Genomic DNA, 18826 nt, shown 5'->3' on the forward strand with positions numbered 1-18826 from the left:
GGTGGAAGTAACAGAAAATCTTAGAAGAAATGAAATTCATAGATTTTTTAGTAGATATTATAAGAAACTGGAGGAATGGATTTAAGATTTCGGGAGATAATATGCAATTTCTTAAGAATTCCTTCTTAAGTAGCTATGGGTCTTTGATGAGTCTATGTAGCTATGGGTCCCCTTGGGAAAGAAAGCATAAAAATGCTTTCATTCTTTGTCCTGAAACTCTGACTCTCCTATTGCTTGTCAAATGTCCTGTACACAAGTAAGTCAATGCTTTAATTTCTTTTCTGATTGGATTTTCTTGTTGTTTTAGATGTCAGCTTCAGATCTCAGGCTCATGTTATAAATGAGAGTCAAGGGAGTGGGGGGAAGACAAGTATTTTCCCTTACTTGGACCAGTTAGTTAGAATTTTGTGATGCTTTGCTTTTAGATTTTGTAATCCTGCATATTGGTATGCATAGTATGCATTGTTGAATAATTAAGAGCTGATATTACATTTCTTTGTATTCAGATATCATTCTGCTAGGGTGGGCTTCCTTCAGTCACGTGCGCCTAACAGTATACTTCTAGAATTTAAAAAAAAAATCCTGCAGTATTTCATGGTTTTTACTCTCTTAAGTTGGCAAATATCTAGGCTCTTGTGTGGCTGTAAAAGAGTTTCATTTATTTCGTTTGGTAATGGGTCTTTGGAATGCCTTCTACCCAATTCAATTTTCAAATACCCATCTGGAATGGACTTAAATACGTGCACAATGAGAAGTCTTAGGTCTTGAAACAAACTGGTATTCTAAATGCTTTTGTTCAGCATTACTTACCATGTAATGTTAAAGTTGAACAATTACAAATCAATTGAGAAATGAAACATAGACTTAGAGTAGAAATTTGTGCCTTTAAGAGTTCACTATCACTATGGCAACAACTGCAAAGAGCTTTTTCTAATTATGCAAAGTTTAAGGTTTCATTAAAATGGAGAGGGGGGGGAAAAGCAGCTCCTAAACTTCTGCATTTTGTGGCTTGGAAAGGAAACACAAATCTGTTCTTTGTAGACAGTTTTTTTGCTGACTGTTTGTAGCTTTCCTATGCACTGAAGAAAAATTTTAATATAAGGGTAAGCTTACTGATCTGTGCAAGAGCGAAATTGTTATAGTCACTGATATTTGAAAAAATTATGCAGTAGTTGGGAAGCTGTAAAGACAACTCATGCAGAAATTCCTCTGATGCTGGAAAAAAGGAATATAGGCAATGCATTTCACTATAATTAATAGTGGTTTCCTTTGCTGAATCTATAGGAAATACATTTCTAGCATCCAGTGTTGTTTGTAATGGAATTTTCTTTATAGTAAGTTACAGGAAGGGCTGGTTTTTGTCTCTTATAAATTAAGATGCAATGAATAATGTGTCATTAAAACTACTGCATAATAATAGTGGGGGAGAGGCCTTCTCAGTGGTTCAGTCGCTGAGAGAACTGCATTTTTTAAGAGCAAAAGAGTACCCCAGCAGTGTCAAAATGAGGATGCAACATTTCCAGTGACAGATCACTGACATTTTTTACAGCTTGAATATAACTTTTAGGGTAAACTAACTTTTGTTCTTGTGTAATGACCAAAAGGGATTTTATGTCAGTTTTGAGACTAATCAGTAGGCCCTCTGGAATATCTGTAGAATAAGAGGAAGACAGAGCTTTTCAAATATTTTTAATCTTTTTTTTGTTTCCGCAGAAAAAATTAACTGTACTACCTCATTTGAAGTAACTAACCATTTATTTGCAACATGGTGGTAACTTCTCTTTTATGGAAAATGTAGCAGTTTCAATTCTTTGTTGGTAAGGAGCAGTCAGTGAGGGGAAAAAGAAGTTTAGAAGTCCATCTGAACACATTTGGTTTTGGTTTGGATTTTTATTTTTTCCTGAGTTTCATAATGACTGGTGCCAGTAGCAACTCATAGTAGCCCTTTTTGATATCTATATGCTTTTCCATTTTCAAGGCTTACTGTTCTCGTAGCCAATAGATGACCATCTTGTATTTATCCAAAAAGGCAGAGCAAAATCTGCCAGCTGAGATGACATGGGAAAATTTGGATCTTGACCATTTTTTCTGAACTTCAGTATATGATATTGAAAAAGCTTTTCCACTGTCTATACTGGCATCAAAACTTCCCTGCTGTGCAAATAACGTTAGCAGTGGCTTTGATTTTTGGCATTAAAAAGTTTGGCATTTTAAAATTTCAGTTTCAGATATTTAAATGTGTTCTCTCTGATGTCTAGAGAGGACATGTGTCTGGGCTAGAAAGAAATAAGTGTTACTCATATATCTCTGTGGAATTTGGTTCCATTTAAGCATCTAGTTAATGGAGAGTCATCTAAAGGTCTGGAAAAAAGTGTGGGGACTCACAGAAGCTGCTGATTAAGGATTTGCATAGAGCCCAGCAGTACCAGACAAATACTTGGCACAGAGGTTTGAATTTAATTTGGAGTCAGTGTTACAAATTACACTGAAGGCTTTAATTTTTCTTATCACTGTTCCTCCTACCTTATTCAGACCCATAACTTTCCTTTCTGTGTTTTTTCCCCACTTCATTTCTTAAGTAGGCAGCTGTCAAACCTGAATGGTTTTCTGTGTGTTCTGCAAAAGAGGTAGATATGGAAGATGTGTGTATTGCACATGTGGAAGTAGAGAAAAAGTATTTCTATACTAGTTATTGTATTTGCTTAGATACCTGGCTTTCAAACAGCAGCTGTGAATGGGCTTCTCAGTATGTACTTCTCAACAAGTCAGCATGTCAAGGGATAAGGAAAAGGGCTTTTCAGAGTGAACATAAGAAATAGCATAGGCAGCATGCTGTAGGATGTGATTATTCCTTCTCTCCACACTTGTGAGGATGCATCTGACAGCTTTGAGCCTGTTATTGCAAGAAATGCTCAGCATGTTTAATGTGGGGAAGACAGGTCTAAAGATGGACTAATGTAAATAATTACAGGCTAGGTGGGGCAAGAATACTTTTTCTCAGGTAGCAAATACAATAACAAAAAGTAATAGATTGCAACAAGGGAAATCACAGTAGGATATAAAGAATAAGTTGCTCTTAAGTGAGTATGATTAATCAGTGGAGGAGATTTTTCAGAAACCCAGTGGTTTCTCCATACTTGGAATTTTTCAGAATTTGGCTGCTCAAGATCTCATGCACCTGCTTTAAACCTGAAGTCCTGCTTTGAATAGTGTTTGGAGCTGTTCACTTCTGTCAGTACCTTCCAACCTAAGTTTATCAGTAACTATATCAAGATGGAGTTTTTTTTATTAGAGTATTCAAGAATGGTAGGCCCAAGTTTAGAAAGCATTCTAGATCAGTACTATTTTGTCTAGGATGCTGTTGGAAGAGCTTTGAGACAGAGCAGCCTTAGGTTGTATAGGTAAAGCTTATTTTTGGGGCTCCATGAATTGAGATTACTGCTTCCTGAAATCTGCTTTTACATATTTCTTAGAAATGCTTTTGATTTGTTTTTTTTTAGGCAGTTGCTGCTCTTCTGCACCTGTTTTAGGTGTAGAATTGGTTTAATATGTAGTCCCATAGGAGTATAATAGGAGCGGAATATAAAACTGATCCAGTCATAGCACTGATCCAATGCTGGCTGCTGAAATAACAACACATGGCCCATAACTCACTGCTCCAATTCAGCTTTTGTCTAGCCATGCTGACAGGATCTGTAATTCAGATTCTTAATTACAGCTGTTGGAATGCAGGTGTAATTTATGTCAGCCTCGTTCATTATTTCTTTCAGTTTTGCAGTAAAGTCTTTGGCTTCACAATAATACATTTTCAGGCTTTTTGCATGATAGGATCTTCCAGTCTACTGGATGTGATACAGTTGAATGGATCCAAGATGGTTTGAACTTAGGCAGCAGCTCATCACTACTGAAACTTCAAAGAGAAATCCAACAAAAGAGAAAAGTATTATCTTCTAATGAATTGATATCTTGAATTTGCCACAGAGAAGAGGTGGACAAATATCATGGCCAGAGCAAGAAAGAGGGCAGAATTGCAGGGTCTAAGAGCAGAGTGGCAAGAAAGGTAAGGTAGACTGAAGATTTCAGTCTGTTCAGCTTTCTCAAGTAGTTTCAGCCTAAATCTGTAAGCATTTCCTTGCTAAAGGAGCATACAAGGCTGACTGTTGATGCCACAAAGTAGTCTTCTCATAGGGGAAGATTCATGTGATAATCTTATCCTCACAGCGAGTGAGAATAGTGGTTGTGGATTTCAGGGAAGCTAAATGAGCCGGTTCTGTGCTTTCCTGACATAAGGTGGCTTTTTTGCTGGCCTTGTGCCACAGGAGGCAGCTGACAGATCTAATAATCCAAGTTCTGGAGCTTCACTGTTTGCATCTGGAACTATGAGTGGCCTTTACCTCTGATTTGAAAAGGCTTGTAGAGATTTCAGACATACATATTTAAAGGATTTTTTTTTTCCTGCTTTTTTTCCAAAAGAAAGTAGGCCAGAGTGTTAATTCTGGGATTACTTTGAAGAGTTGAAAGACAGAAAAGTTCTGGTTGGCTGAATAGCCAGCTTTCATTTGTATTGAAGCCAGTAGATTTTTTTCAAATATTTAGAAGTATCATTTGCTTAGGGCACTTAATGAAGGGCCTTAAATATTTTGTTTTGTTTAAACTTTAACTGTTTTGCATTAGTATTTATTTGTTTTTTAATTAAGAAAGAATTAAGAAGACAAGTGAGATGAGTGTTACCTGTGGAGTCTGTGATCTAAATGAGCACAATTCTCTCTTCAGCAACAAATTTTTTTTCTTTTTTTCATGCATATAGATTTTGCCAGAAATTATGCTCTTAATTTGGTAGTCTCAGTTATAAGAAATGTCCTGCTTTTGAGACATTATTATCAGTGTCATTACCATCCTGGAGAAATTACTTGTGTTACTTGAATATTTTTAGGTGATTTTAATTGATGTAAGCAAAATGTTCTCTTTAAATATGAATATAAAAAATATGTGACTTTTGCGTAGATCACAGAATTGAGAGTTTTCTGAAAGGAGTATCTGGAAAGTAAAGGGAATACTTGGAGTTACTCTTCAACTTTGTGGATTTCTTGTGGCTTTTTGTGACACGTGTATTCACTACTTTGTGAATACCAGAGAAAGTGTAATTTGATCACTGAGCCACGTTTGGTAAATACTAGTTTTGTGGGGACAGGCTGTTCTGTCCATAGGGGAAAAGGTCCCTGCCAAAATCTAAAAGCTTTCTCTGTTATTTGGTTGTCTGTTATTTTGCTCTAGAGGACTGCAATACAGATGTGTGTTATTTGTGACATGACAACATCTGTATTTGTTAATTGCTGTAGTGCTTGGTTAATAAGGTTTCAGACTGCACTTTTGATGAAATATGGCTAAATAGTTGAAAACTTTTGACAGATGATTTGCAAAACTTTCTCTAACACATCAGTGAAACATTAAAATCTTAGGTGATGCACGCAGCCTGCTGCTGCTTAGCAATTTGTCAAATACTTCCTAAGTCTGGTATATATGAAAAAGAATTATTTCTGTTGTTTGATTGTTCTGTTGTTTGATGCTTTCTTTAACAGTCCAAAGGTGCTTCCAGTTTTTCTGTAAATGGTGTATTTTAGCACATGCCTAGTAGGAGGAAGTTTTGTGGTCTCATGGCTAGGAAAGAAGAAGTAAACGACTTGTTTCTTCCACTTCTAGTGCAGTGCACACAGCCATGGGTTGCTGATGCAAAGCATTAAATGCATTTTGCTATGGATTTAATGGAAATGGGATCACAAATTCCACTACCAAGATTCCAAGTACACTCGTGTGGTGTCAAAGGTACATTCTGGTGTACACGTAACTGTTTATACTGTCCAGGAAAGAGCACTGAAGACGGAAGGTGATGAAGTTGTTTTGCTCTTAAACCATACCCTTTGTAACTTGTAATAGCTTACAGACTTGCTCAAAATAATATTGCTCAAGCTATCCTTGGTATCTTTGCTTTTCTCTAAGCAGATAATCTCCACAAAGCCAGTTTACTGCTCAGGAATTTTTCACTTTTCTTTTGAGTTATGTTTTGTATAAACCAGGCATTCTCAAAGTAGTCAGTGAATCACAGTGAAATGCTGTATGAATGTGGATTCAGCAGGCTGAATGGAGGGGGTTTTTGCACACATTGTATACAAGTGCTGACAGAACCCTTGCTATAAATTTTTGCAAAATGTTAATATTCTTCTTGAAGTGCCTGCTTAGCATATGGGGAATCGGAGACTTTGACCCTGTGACCTGGAAAAATTTCTGTTGTTTCAACAAGTTAGAATTGCTGCTGTGTTTTAAATGAGATCAGCAAGGAGACTGCATTGATAAAAGTGTTTGGAAGATGGTACAGTTCAGAAATGTAGTGTTTTGCCTACTGCAATACAGGAGAAAGATGATGAATGAGCTGCAGTATGATAAGAGGAGAGAAATCGTCTCTTTGATTGCATTCCAATGTATAAAATTCAGAGTGTGCAGCTCTCTCCCTGGCAGTGCTGTGGAGTTCCTGCAGGATATTAAGCAGTACTTGAGTGATATGTGTGTTAGAGCACATCAGGCTTAACTTTGATGTTACTAATATTTTTTACTCTTAGCTTCCCAGTGTTTTATCATCTTTTTTCTTCAAAAGTTGTATTATTAATTTGCCTTTGGTATAGTCATGCTTTTTTGAGGCGTTTACTGTGTTGGTCTGGCTTTTCATTTATGGAATATGATGAACAGTACGTAACATGGCTACAAGGGCAAAGACCCAGCAGCAATATTCATAACAATGTTATTGTTCATAGTAGCCTTATTGTAGCAGGAAATGAAAATTTAGAATACTTCTTCTATTATTATTATTCTAATATACCTACTGTCAGAAGCTCCACTTTAAAATTTGGTAATGAAAAGTCCTGGAGCTAGAGGCCTCTGTTGGTGTGTGAAATGTTATTGTATCTCATTGGCTGAGTTAGAAACTTAGTAAAGTGTTTCCCTCCATGGCCTGAGGAGGTTTGCACTCTGTGCCACCACAACTGCATTCAAAGGCATTGCCAGTAGTGATGCCTTCACTGCAGTAGTAACAACCTTGAGAGCAATAGAATAAATGAAGGATGGAGAAATCTCTTGGCTGGTTGCCTCTATTCTGGGAATTACCAAGAAAACAAGATTAATTTAAGCCTTAGTGCAGAGGTGGTAGCTTCTTCCAAATCAGTTTTCCAGACCTGGATTATTTTTCTCCAGCTCCTGCTTATGGTGAGAGTTAGCCTTTTATCCTTTATGCTCCCTTAGATTCTTACAGTTAACCTTATACTTTTATCCTCAGTAAAAGAATGGACTGAACTGTCATTAACCTTTAGACAACTTCTGGCCACTCACATTGGTAACTATACTGACACCTTTTGAATTTGTTCACTTGTTTGTCTAAACCACAAGTAAGTTATCAGCTTGCCTCATTTAGTCACATTCAAGAGACATAAAGGGAACAAGGAAAAAAATGATAAAAAGACAATAGTTGCCAGATTTGAGCATCTTCCAGATAAGAACGTGTATGCTTTGATTTGAACTTCGAACAACTGGAGAGAATGTCAAAAGTGCATCTAGACCTGAACTTGAAATTTGTGCTTTGCTTCTTTTTACTGTCAAACAAACATTTGAGAACCAGGCTTTCTTGGAATATGACTTGCAGATTGTTGCTTTTTCTTTCTTTGCTTTCTGTCTGTGGATGCTGCTCTTGCTGGGCTGTGCTGCTGTGTCCAGGTTGTGCCAAAATGGGTCACTGTACAGACAGGGCTTGCACAACTAAGAATATATAAATTTAAGTTAAAAAGTAAAGGATAGAGAATGCTTCCATGAAATCAGGGAAATACTTAGAAGATCTTCCTTGTAAATTCAGGAAACAGTCTGTACATTATGTGTGCCTAAGAAAGAAAGAGAGTGATGCAAATGTCTTAGGATTTTTTCCCATAAATTAATGTTTTCAGTCAAAACAGTAAGAAAGATTCCACAAAATTTTGAAATTATTTGGGACAAGCTTTTTTTTGTTTCACAAAGTCTCACTTTTTATACACTAGGTGTATACACAACGGTTTAGGCCGATATTATACATGAGCCATTTCTTTTCTCTAGGGAAAAATGTAGTGCAAATACTAGGAAATAGGATATGTCTTATGATGTGAATAAGACAACAATAGGCATGCCTTGCTACTAGTAGGATTTCTGTATGTTTTTCTTAATGTAATTGGATGCATTTAATGTGCTATACAGCCTGACTTCAGCAACATCTTGTAATTGGAGGAAAAAAGACATTACGTAACTGCATCAAAATCCAGTTACTTATCCTTGGTTTGGACACCACTGATACAGAATGTTTTAGATATGAAAGGGGCTGGTAAGATCAGGAGCACCTTTCAGAGGTTCACGTTGCTCAAAGATCCACCAAACTGTTCATGGCAAGGAGGGGCACCCACAACTTCCCTGGGCAACCTGTTCCAGTGTCTCACCACCCTCAACACAAGTAATTTCCTCCTTGTATTGAATCTAAATGTATGCTCTTCTAGTTTAAAATTATTACCTCATATTCAGAAGTTTTTGGTTGTGGCTATTGGCAGTTATTGTGATACTTTGATTCTGGAATGTGCTCCCTAAAATGCTGTCATGTCCCTTGATCTGTGATTAGCTTAATTCCTAGCTTACAGATTTAGGATAATGGAACTCATCAGCATTTTTAGGGGTTCTTGCTTTAGTATCAATGCGAAATGCAGAAATAAGTCTTTCAAATACCAATCTAGTCATCAGGAAAACCATTGGAAGATTGTGTTACATAGTGCAAGCTCTGAGATTTGTTATGCTGTTGTTGACTTCTGTATTGAACTGCTGAAGTTCAGCTATTTGCCTGGATACAGAGACTTTCCAGAGCTTCTTGCTATGAACTGAATAGCCCAAAATACATATCATATTGGCAAGCTGCTGAAACACGGCATAACATGTTTCTGTTCTTATATGAATTTTAACGAAATACAGTAATCTTGTCTTTGGGAACATAGTAAAAGGGCACAAAGTTCACTCTCAGATTTTCCACTATTGTGGAAACATGACAACAGGATAATTTTACATTCAACAATTGTATGTCACTATAAGTGAGAGCAAAATCATTATATATCATGCATGTAACTTAGCATTTCTTTAGCCTTTTGGATTCTTTCATCATTGAATTGGCTATATAATAATGAAATTGAACAATTTTTTTGTCATGGATAAATCTGAGTTATTGCAGTTTCAGAGCAGCTGGGTTTGAAGTGTTTCTCTGATACAGTCTTCAGAGTCATGGGGAATGGTGTAGTGTTAACAACACTCTTTCTTAGTTCTGAATGGAAGCAATGACACTTCTTGCTGATCTTTTCAGAGTGAAAGCTAAGGTATATGGAGTTCCAGTGTAAAACTCACCAGTGCTCTTGTATGTCAGTATTTCAATGCGGATTTGAGTCTCTTTGTGCTTGGTTAAATGGAGTTTCAAGTTGTCTTGATCTAAATTTCTTTCTCTAAGTCATATTCCTGTTTTCAAAAACTAAATTGTTAATGTGTGATTTTGAATACATTGAAAAATCCAGACATATTCTTGGTCATGTGGTCTTCTAAGAACAAAAGGCATCGTGTCCTTCCTATGTGCCTGCTTCTATATACTGATGTCCCATGATGGCGGTAGTAACTGTGCATCTCTTACTGAAAGGTATATCTGGTATGTGTACTGTCTTGTTTTGGTTTTAAACTGGGAAATCACTATCAAAAACTACTGCTAAATATGTAGCTAGGTGTTGTGATTCTCATTTCATGAGATGTCTGTTTCATTTATGTGAAGATTTTTAAATTAAATATGAGTTTAGCAAGTGTAAGCTGAATCTTCCCTGGGTGCAGTGAAACTGTCATGGGACTGATGATTCTAGAGTTCAGATTATCAGCTCTGAAGCAGCTAGTCATGCTGGACTGTGGTTTTCAGCAGTGGAGCCAGAAGTCTGAAAGCTCTGCAGATCCAGGTCTAGTTGGAATGTGGTTTCATGCTATTGAAAGGGTGTTAGCAGCCATGAGGTTTTGAGATGGGCTTCTGTGTACTTAGGCTGCAGGGTAGTGCCCTTTGGCCCGGAGTCAGCTATTGCAGAGGTTCCTGAAGCTGCTCAAAGAACTTGTCATTCACATACATTTTATTGCTGCTCTTGGCAGTAGGTTACTGGCAAGTTCCCTAAACATCTACAGCTTTTTGGGGGCAATTTGTTCAAGGAAGACTTAGATCTGATGTGGATTGGTCAGATGTAAAACCTGAAACTTTACAAACTATTCTGGAGCCGTCTCAGAAACAGCTATTAGAATTGTTCTGTCTGTAGAGTAGTGATTACAAGTCATGAAAGCAGGGTGATAGCAATAAACAAAGTGACAATTGTTACCCTACTTTTTACTGTGGTCACAGCCCGCAGATACATCAGGCTTTGTATAACAAGCCTGACTCTTGTGCTGGACTTCCTTGGCTGTGGCTCTGATTCTTCTTCACATTGCAGGTTTTACCAAGCTGTCTTCTACTCAATGAACTAGGATGTAGTAAAATATTAGAAAATGTTGAAGACTTTCATAGCTAATGACGTTAAGGTACTAGATAGGAGAAGGAAAGGTATAGGTGGAAGAAAGAGGGATAGATCATTAACGTTCTAGTATATTATCTTGTGGTGTGTAATGAGCCTGATCTTGTGCACAGATACTACATTCATAGCTCATTGCAACTGAAAAGAGCAGTCTTGGATTTGTGAGGAGTTAAGTGAAACTTTTGGTGCAATGTTCAGGAGCAGATGGAAAAGCCAGCAGAGCTATTGGGCATCATCAGAAAGATACTGAGGACATGAGAAATGGTGTCGTTCCTGTGTAAAGCCCTGGTAAGCCTTGCCCTTCAGTACTGAGGGCTACAGTCCCTGTATTTCAGGGAGCATATGTTGGTGTTAGAAAAGGTAATGAGAAGATATTTTATTTTTAATTAAGGACACAACTCTTGCCTTCCAAGGCGGCATTTAGATGACAGACTTAGCAGTTTGGAGAGGTGAAGATTGTAGGAGGATTTATGAGTGGAGCTTGAAAATTATTGCAGGTGGTGAATGCAGAACTGTTAGGAAATCCTGCAGCTTGGACTGTGTACCACTCAGGACCTGTAGGACAAGAGGTTTGATAATAGTCTAAGGAAGATGTTTTGGTGGATTTTGAATTACTCTTTCGTAATGCACGGAGTAGTAAACTAAAATTCTTTGCCACAGTGCAATGGAGGAGTACATAATTTCAGTAGATTAAGAAAAGGAATTTGATGAATACATCGTCAACAGGTCTGTAAAGAGAATAGACAAGGTGTTGTTCTCAAGTTTCCTCAATCACACAGTTGTAGATACAGAAAGAATGAGAGGAATGTGTTCAAAAAAGGCTTAGGCTTACATGTTCTTCCTGAATATTGCTTTTTGTTGCCACTCTTGCAGAAAATACCGAGCTAAAATGACCATTTTTTGACTCAGTAGGGTATTTATATTCTTACATTACTGCACATGATGATCAGAGAGTCTGTGAGAGATTATAGCATTTGGCTAGATTTAAACTGGTTGTTTAAAATCATTGCTTCATTTTAGGAAGCTTTTGTATGTTTTTGTCAGTTGTCAACCAAAAGCAGGTTTTAAAGGAAATATTGTCAAGTGAATAAAAAAAAAAAAAAAAAAAGTTTAATCATGTTTCCTTGTAGACTGTCATTGTTTTCAGTGACTTTTTCAAGATTTTTTAATAAGGGCTGGTAGGTGTGGTTTTCCTGCCTCTTTATCTGATTTCCATTTTTGTCTTAAGGTTTTTTCTCTCCCTTCAACTCTTAGAACAGTTGCATTGAAAATAGTGCATATTCTTCAAGACAGCCACAACTGCTTTTGACTTCAGAGAGTTCATAGAGGATTGTCTTTATGAAAGCTTTATGCTACAGCGACAGTAGAAATTAAGTATGCAGGAGGAAAAAAATACTTGACTGCTTTCTCATATTGTTAACCTATGGAAGAAACTTGATACAATCACACTTGGGGATGTGAAGATTAATACTTACTACTTGACCTTCCTGTGAATTAGCAATGGCTTTTCATTCATTGAGAAGCTGAGCAATGGCAGCAAATGTACACAGTTGCATAATAAAAAAGGGACTAAATCTATTTAAAGGTGGAGAGTTTTGGTTATCTAGGTAAAACTGACATGAAGAGTGTTAGGATTGGAATCCTTATGCAGTCAGATTGTAGTGTTACTGTGGCATTTATTGATATAACTTTTAAAAATATCCTGACTGGATTATGCATGCAATTTTAGCTTTGTGTTCTCATTTCCATATGACATCCTACAACTTCCATGAAACAGGTTTTACAAGACACATACAAAAGATATGGTTGCTTCTAAGGTGAAGAAAATGGTTCCTAAGGATAGATTTATAACATTCTTGGACATTTAATTCTGAGCTTCATCAAGTACTGTATTTAAGATACACATGTAGTTCAGAAATCTTGATTTTTATCTTCACATATATTTCCAGTATCACTTAATGGGTAGTGATGTAGAGGTATTAGGGGTCTTGTGAGAACTATGTGGACAGGAGAGCACAAGAGAAGTGTTGCTCTTAAACAGCTGGATGTGCCTTGGAGAATAAGTATAAGAATTGAAATGCTGTCTTAGAGGTGTTTTGTTTTCCTCACCTTTAGTTCATCTCCAGTAAAAATGAATTTAATCCTTTTTACAAATTTCAAAGCTTTCAGATCCAGATTTCTGTTGCTAACATACAAAGAATACAGGTCAAATCTCAAAATGCCAACTCCTAACAGTAGCTTAAGTCAGGCTCAGCTGTTGTGAGAGATTTTTCTCTAATGAAACCGTATTCCTGAGGAAGTTTTTAGTTATCTGAAAAGCCTCATTTTTAATGTGCTTATGTATGAGGTTTACCAACACATTGCTGAGCTGTAGATGAAAATGTCAGCTGTGCTTTGATAGAATTGACAGAATGACCTGCTGTAAAGGATGGTGGCTTTGTTTTTAATTAGTTCTCTTAAGGGAAAGAGGAAAAAAGAATCCATACCAAACTTACATACAGTCCATTAATAGAGTCCCTTAATGTGTGCGTTAGCATTACTGAACTAGCGAGAGTTAAAAATCCACAGTTAAACAAAACAAAACCCTTTTTTTTTTTTTTTTTTCTTTAAATGTACTCAACATGAAAAAAGTACAACCCCAACTAATTTCCCTTGAAAAAGAAATCGTGTAACTGGTCATAGTTTCCAAGGAAATACCTGACAGATTAAACCTCTTTAAATGTTTCATGTGTGTACACTTTTGCTGTGGGACCCATTAAAGTACATTGTTATTCCGGCCAGGAGTTTAAAAGACATTATGAAATGTGTTAAATAAAACTTTATTTCTGGAAATTACTCTTTGTAATGAATTTGGAGGAATAAAAAATACCATGTTGTGCTTCCAGGTAGGAATTGCTTCCAGGTAGAGGTTGCTTCCAGGTATGGTCACTTAAAATAAATTTTCCATAGGAACAGCTTATTTCTCTGAACTGTTCAAGAGTTTGCCATTTTCCTCGGACCTTGCTGATCATTAATTACTTGATAGAAGTCTTTTGGTTTGATCCAATTCAGTAATGTGCTTGGGAAAAACTCCTAGTGATGCTTGTTTGCAGTTCTGGGGGTTTTTTTCAGTTTTAAGGTCATCATGCAATGAAATCAGATTTATATCCTTCATGTTCTTGTTTGGATTCAGATCAGTGCAGAGCTGAACTCTGGCAAACAGTTACAAGGAAGTATCATTGTGTAGTAGGTTGAGAATGAGATGGGAAACAATCTGTGATAGGCTAAATTTATTCATTATTTATTTAAGAGATGGATGGTAATGAGTAAAGTATAACATCTGGATTTGATAACATTATTCTTTAAGCAGAGATACTGGTGAAGAACTATTGAAATGGTTCAAATTAGCTATGGAAAAGCTGAGTAATATATTAGAACAATTAAATTCTACTAGGAATATTTAATAAACCTGTTTCCATCATCCAGTTCTCACACTTAAAAAAAAAAATATACATCCAAATCATTAGCGATGTTAGCATAAGAATTTAGATTTTGTCATCACTTATTAATCTCTTTTGCAGAAAGAATAAGAATATGGGACTCTGTGGTAGAATGTTCTTGTTTCTGTATTTTTTCCCTTGCAAAATTACTCTAAATTTCAATTTTAAGTAAACAAGTGTGTGTTCAGGCTGTCTGATATTTGGCTCCATGTAAGCTTTCAGAAAAAGTCTATTAGGGCTAGATGGGGAGAAAAGAATTTCATTGTTTCTTGCTGATTGATTTATAATTTTGTGTGTGTGTTGTAGTTTCTCAGACAGCCATATGATTTTGGTTTTGTTATTCTTGGGTTTTCCTTTTTTCCTGCCTGCAAGGTGTCAGTGACACAGTTGAGTGTGCTGTCCTGCATGTAGCTAAGAACCAATTTCTTTAAGGAAAAGTTGGCCTTACATGCAGTGGTGTGTCTTCAGTTTCTGCCTGCCCCCCTGCCATTTGCTAGGCACACATACAGTGAAAGTTTATGGTCTTGTATTTAACAAGAAGGTGCAGTTATAAGTGAGGAAAAAAAGGAAGAATAGGTATGGAAATTGGCATGTAAGAGGTTGGAGAAGTAGGTTGCAAGAGAACAGTATGGCATTTAATGTCTGATGTTCTTTTTTTCTCCCCAAGCAACAGGGATACAAAAGCATACTTCTAATTGTAAGGGAAGTGTTAACACACAAATAAGTTCAAACTGGCAATAAGCTTGCAATGCTTGTTACTGTCAGAGGAATGGAGATCCTGCTTAGAAGGGGTCTTCTGTGGATAGAGATTCATATATTTTTTATGTGATTGCCAGTCTTGTAGACTGAAGAGGAAATTATATTTTTAAAGAAAGCTGAAAGAATTGCTAGCAATATTAGTATCAGCTATACTTTGTCATTCAAGCAATTCAGTGTAAAGAAACCCTCAATGGAAAGTGACCTAAGGTTAGTCTTTGGTTGAATTATTGAAGTGAAACATCAGAATTGAGGTCTGGCTGAAAAAAGAGCCCATAGAAGTTTCTTAATATTTGTTGGCTTGGTGCCTGGATAGGTGTTTGGATAAGATAACAGAAAAAAAGGTAGCTATATATATGGGGCAAGGTAGAGGGTATTGCTCATGAAAGCATGGAGTGAGGAAAGATGAAGATAATTTTATTTTTTGGAGTTAATGCACAGATACTTTGTGTGTCTTAGTCCTGATGAAGGAGCCTGAGATAAGTATAGAGGGTTTTGATTTTTTTCAGCCATCTTTATAGTTGTTTGTGTGTTTCTGCGGTTGGTTTAGCATTGCAATTTACTGCATCTGATTTCCTGTCATTACAGCAGTCTTTTTATGCAGTATCTGTAACCTGCACCATTAACAGTGCAAGAAGATGTTCTCTTGTTTTTGCATTCACTCTCTTAAAAAATATTTGCAGCCAGATTTCTAAAATAAGCTTTTAGATAAATTACTTTTACAACATTTTAGCCAGGTGAGTAAAATACAGATCAGATATGATGAGATTAGAAACACAGAAAAGTGTGAGCAATTTACTTAGTGGATGTAGATGAACAAGGGATATACAAAGGCTGCATTGATCTGAGTTTGGAGGAGGTGAAGGGCATGCTGGTTACTGTGGCAGTGTTCTGCATATTTCCAAAAGCTGTTCTCTTGAACGGACAAAGGCTGTTTTCCCAATGGTAGCTGACCATAAATGGGACTTCAGTCATAATGAGTACATCATAACTTTAATGGAATTATTAAATACAGCAATTATGTTAAAATCTGCACAGTTACCTTTGGTATTTATTGTGTCATGGACTGTGTGTGAAGTTGCAGTAGGAAAAAATTAGTAATGAACAAGAAGTGCAGATAACATTCTAGTCTGTCAGCATCTTTGTTTAGATTTTTCTCAGGTTTAATTATTTAATGAAATCCATTCTGGCAGAATCTACACTGAAGAGCACTTGTTTTATAGGTGTTTTGTGGAAAGTCAACACGATACTAAGTTAAGTTTTGTACTGAAGAATTGTCTGTGATATTTTAAACATGTGCTCTGTCAGAAGAAAGGAAACTTGAAAAATTATTAGATAGCACTGGTCCAGCACTATAATGGGCTAGTATTTGGCATCTGAATTATATTTTGCATTAAGTTGTCTTCGAATATTTTCAAAAACAAGAGAGGCAGCTTATTTTGTGTCTCATGCTCATGGTTCTGAGTAGTCTTTGGGAGATGACACATTGTTTACTTTGGTTTCAATAGTATTCACAGAATAAAGCTTCAACGGGAGCTCCATCATGATACAATTGCCAGGCCTTTTAAGTTGTCTGGGGATCATGCCAATACGCTTTGAAAAAGGACACAGCTAATTAATTCTTCCGGTTACTTAGTATTTCTGGCATAAATGAGCCCTGGGATCTCTGTCTCTTCAGCATTGTAAAGTCACATTGAAGGGGTTGTTTTGGGTTTTTTTTAATAGCTAGAAGCAGTATGTAAAATGGTTAGTAAATGGACATTGCTACAAGAATAACTTTATATTGTACTGTACTCTAGTATTTACAAGTTTTCCTTTGTAATTAAACTCTTGTATTAATGATTTTAGGAAGAATTATTTCTCTGAGTCACCAGTGTTGAATTTTCCTTCTTCCAGTAATTAATTTCTTGAATAGATTTTTCTGATTACTTCTTTAATGCTGTATTGCCTTTATTTTTATGCCAGAGTCTCTGAATGAAGCCAGCAGTTTCCTTTGCCTCCTGTTGGTACCCTTTTCTTTTACAGTCTAATTACTGGCAGTCTTGGCTATTCACTCTTGCATTCATGCCTTTTATTTTCCACTTGCGTATGTTACTTTCTAACAATATCCTAAGAATATTTCTGACAATATTGTGGATGATCCTGAGTTCCATGGCTGACAGCAGTGGTGTGTGTTTGTTCCTTAGGCTTGCATATATCAAAGTAACTTTTAGTTCCTTTAAGTTTGCCTCTGGAGATGGATCCTGACTCCTTTTGGTAGTTTCTTGCAACATCAAGAACATGAAAAACTTTTTCATTTTTCTTTTCATGAGAGACCTCAGAAGTCCTCATGACCTGTCACTTTGGTCTTCCTTAAGATTAATTTAAGTTTATTAATAATCTTTTGGTATCTTTGACCTCTTTAGTGTGTTTTTCTTCTTGAAGTAGTAATTTGAATGACAATCATATTCATATGATACATTTTTCATATGTTAAATTGTCAGTGAAACCATATTAGTTGCCTATTGTAATTGAAACTCAGGAAAAAAACTTTTCTTTTTGTGTTGGAGTATATTTCTCTGAATTAAGATAGTGGGGGCAGAGCCTCTTTGGTTTACTTCCTCCCGTTTTAGAATAAATATCATACTTTGCTATGCTGACACAATGATGCACACGTGCAAAAATTCATCAGCAAATCTAGTGAAGTGATAGTGCCTGCAGGCATCTGCTTGATGCTAAGCCACCAAAACTTAAAAGTACAGTAGAAAAAATAAAAATAAGCTATCTCCCAAGTTTTGCATGCTACCAACTAATAATTGAACTTTATAAGCTTTGAATGATGACCCATAAATCACTTTATGCCTCATGAAGGTGCAGATGAGTTTTTTCTGCAGGACTTTTGAATGTGAAGGTAATTGTTATAATAGTTTGCTCTTTCAGAGTAATAAATGGAAATCGTGGTCATTGTGCGTTTTGTCAAGACTTCAGACATTGAAAAATGAGTCAGAATACAAAATACTGCATTGAAATGGTGCACTGGGATGAAAATGTGGAGCATTTGTTTTAAATACTGTTTTTTAAATTTATTCTCTGTGGTTTTTTTGAAAAGACTACATGCATTAATCTCTTTCCTGGAGTTTTTGCTGTACTAGCTGTGAAGGTGTTTTTTGGTGATACAATGTAAATAAAGAGTAAATACAAAATTTTGGTAATGTACAAGGAACTTGAGATGCAGATCATAGAATTTGGTCTTCTGAAATAATAAAGCATATTGCAAAGTGGTTTGCTTTAATGCAGGTTAGAGAAATTGGAAAAAAAAATCAGCAGTCTTAGGAGAAATTACAGAGTTAACTATTTTTAAGAAGTTATATGGATTGCTTTGTAGAAGAGGGGTGGAAAAGTGGCATTTGATACTAAGCTAAGGTAAACCACTTTTCTTGTTAATGCGATCTTTTGTTTTTGTGGACTTGCTGTGATCTTGTCAGATTTGAAGTTTAATGAGAGAAATATTGCAGTACAGTTTTTTATAAACAATGTAATTGTTTAGTTTTTTAATTTGAACAGTGTTTTTCATTATAATTTCTTTAAAGAAGGTGCAAGATCAGTAGTGTCTTGTCACTGCTCAGATTAGTCTAGCACTGTAAACCATTGAAGAAATACCATGGATGTACTTCCAGTGAGACATAGACTGAGTAATTTTTTTAATTGCTCTACTGCTGCCACAGAGAAAGTAAATAAAATTCATGGTGATGCTTGAATAAAATTTGCTAATTTAAGAGGTAAATGCATGTTGGAGTTAACTATGTCAGGGTTTTTATGAACCATATGGTCACATTTATTTGTAATATTAGTTCATATGAAAAAGATACCATTCCATTGCTAAGCACACATGTCCATTTTTTGAAGATTTATTGGTAGAAATTCTTGGTAAAAGCCTGTAGATATCATATGGTCTGGACAGATAATTTGTATGAATGTGTTGAT

General features: G+C 36.1%; 1 protein-coding gene across 1 annotated transcript in view; it reads left to right on the forward strand.

Moving 5' to 3' along the window:
- The window catches only part of TAB2 (TGF-beta activated kinase 1 (MAP3K7) binding protein 2), a 59293-nt gene that overhangs the window by 20799 nt on the left and 19668 nt on the right, over positions 1-18826 (forward strand). The gene's annotated exons all lie outside the window — the stretch shown is intronic.

Source organism: Erithacus rubecula (genome assembly GCF_903797595.1).
Source record: "Erithacus rubecula genome assembly, chromosome: 2".
In the NCBI taxonomy this organism is placed as follows: Eukaryota; Metazoa; Chordata; class Aves; order Passeriformes; family Muscicapidae; genus Erithacus; species Erithacus rubecula.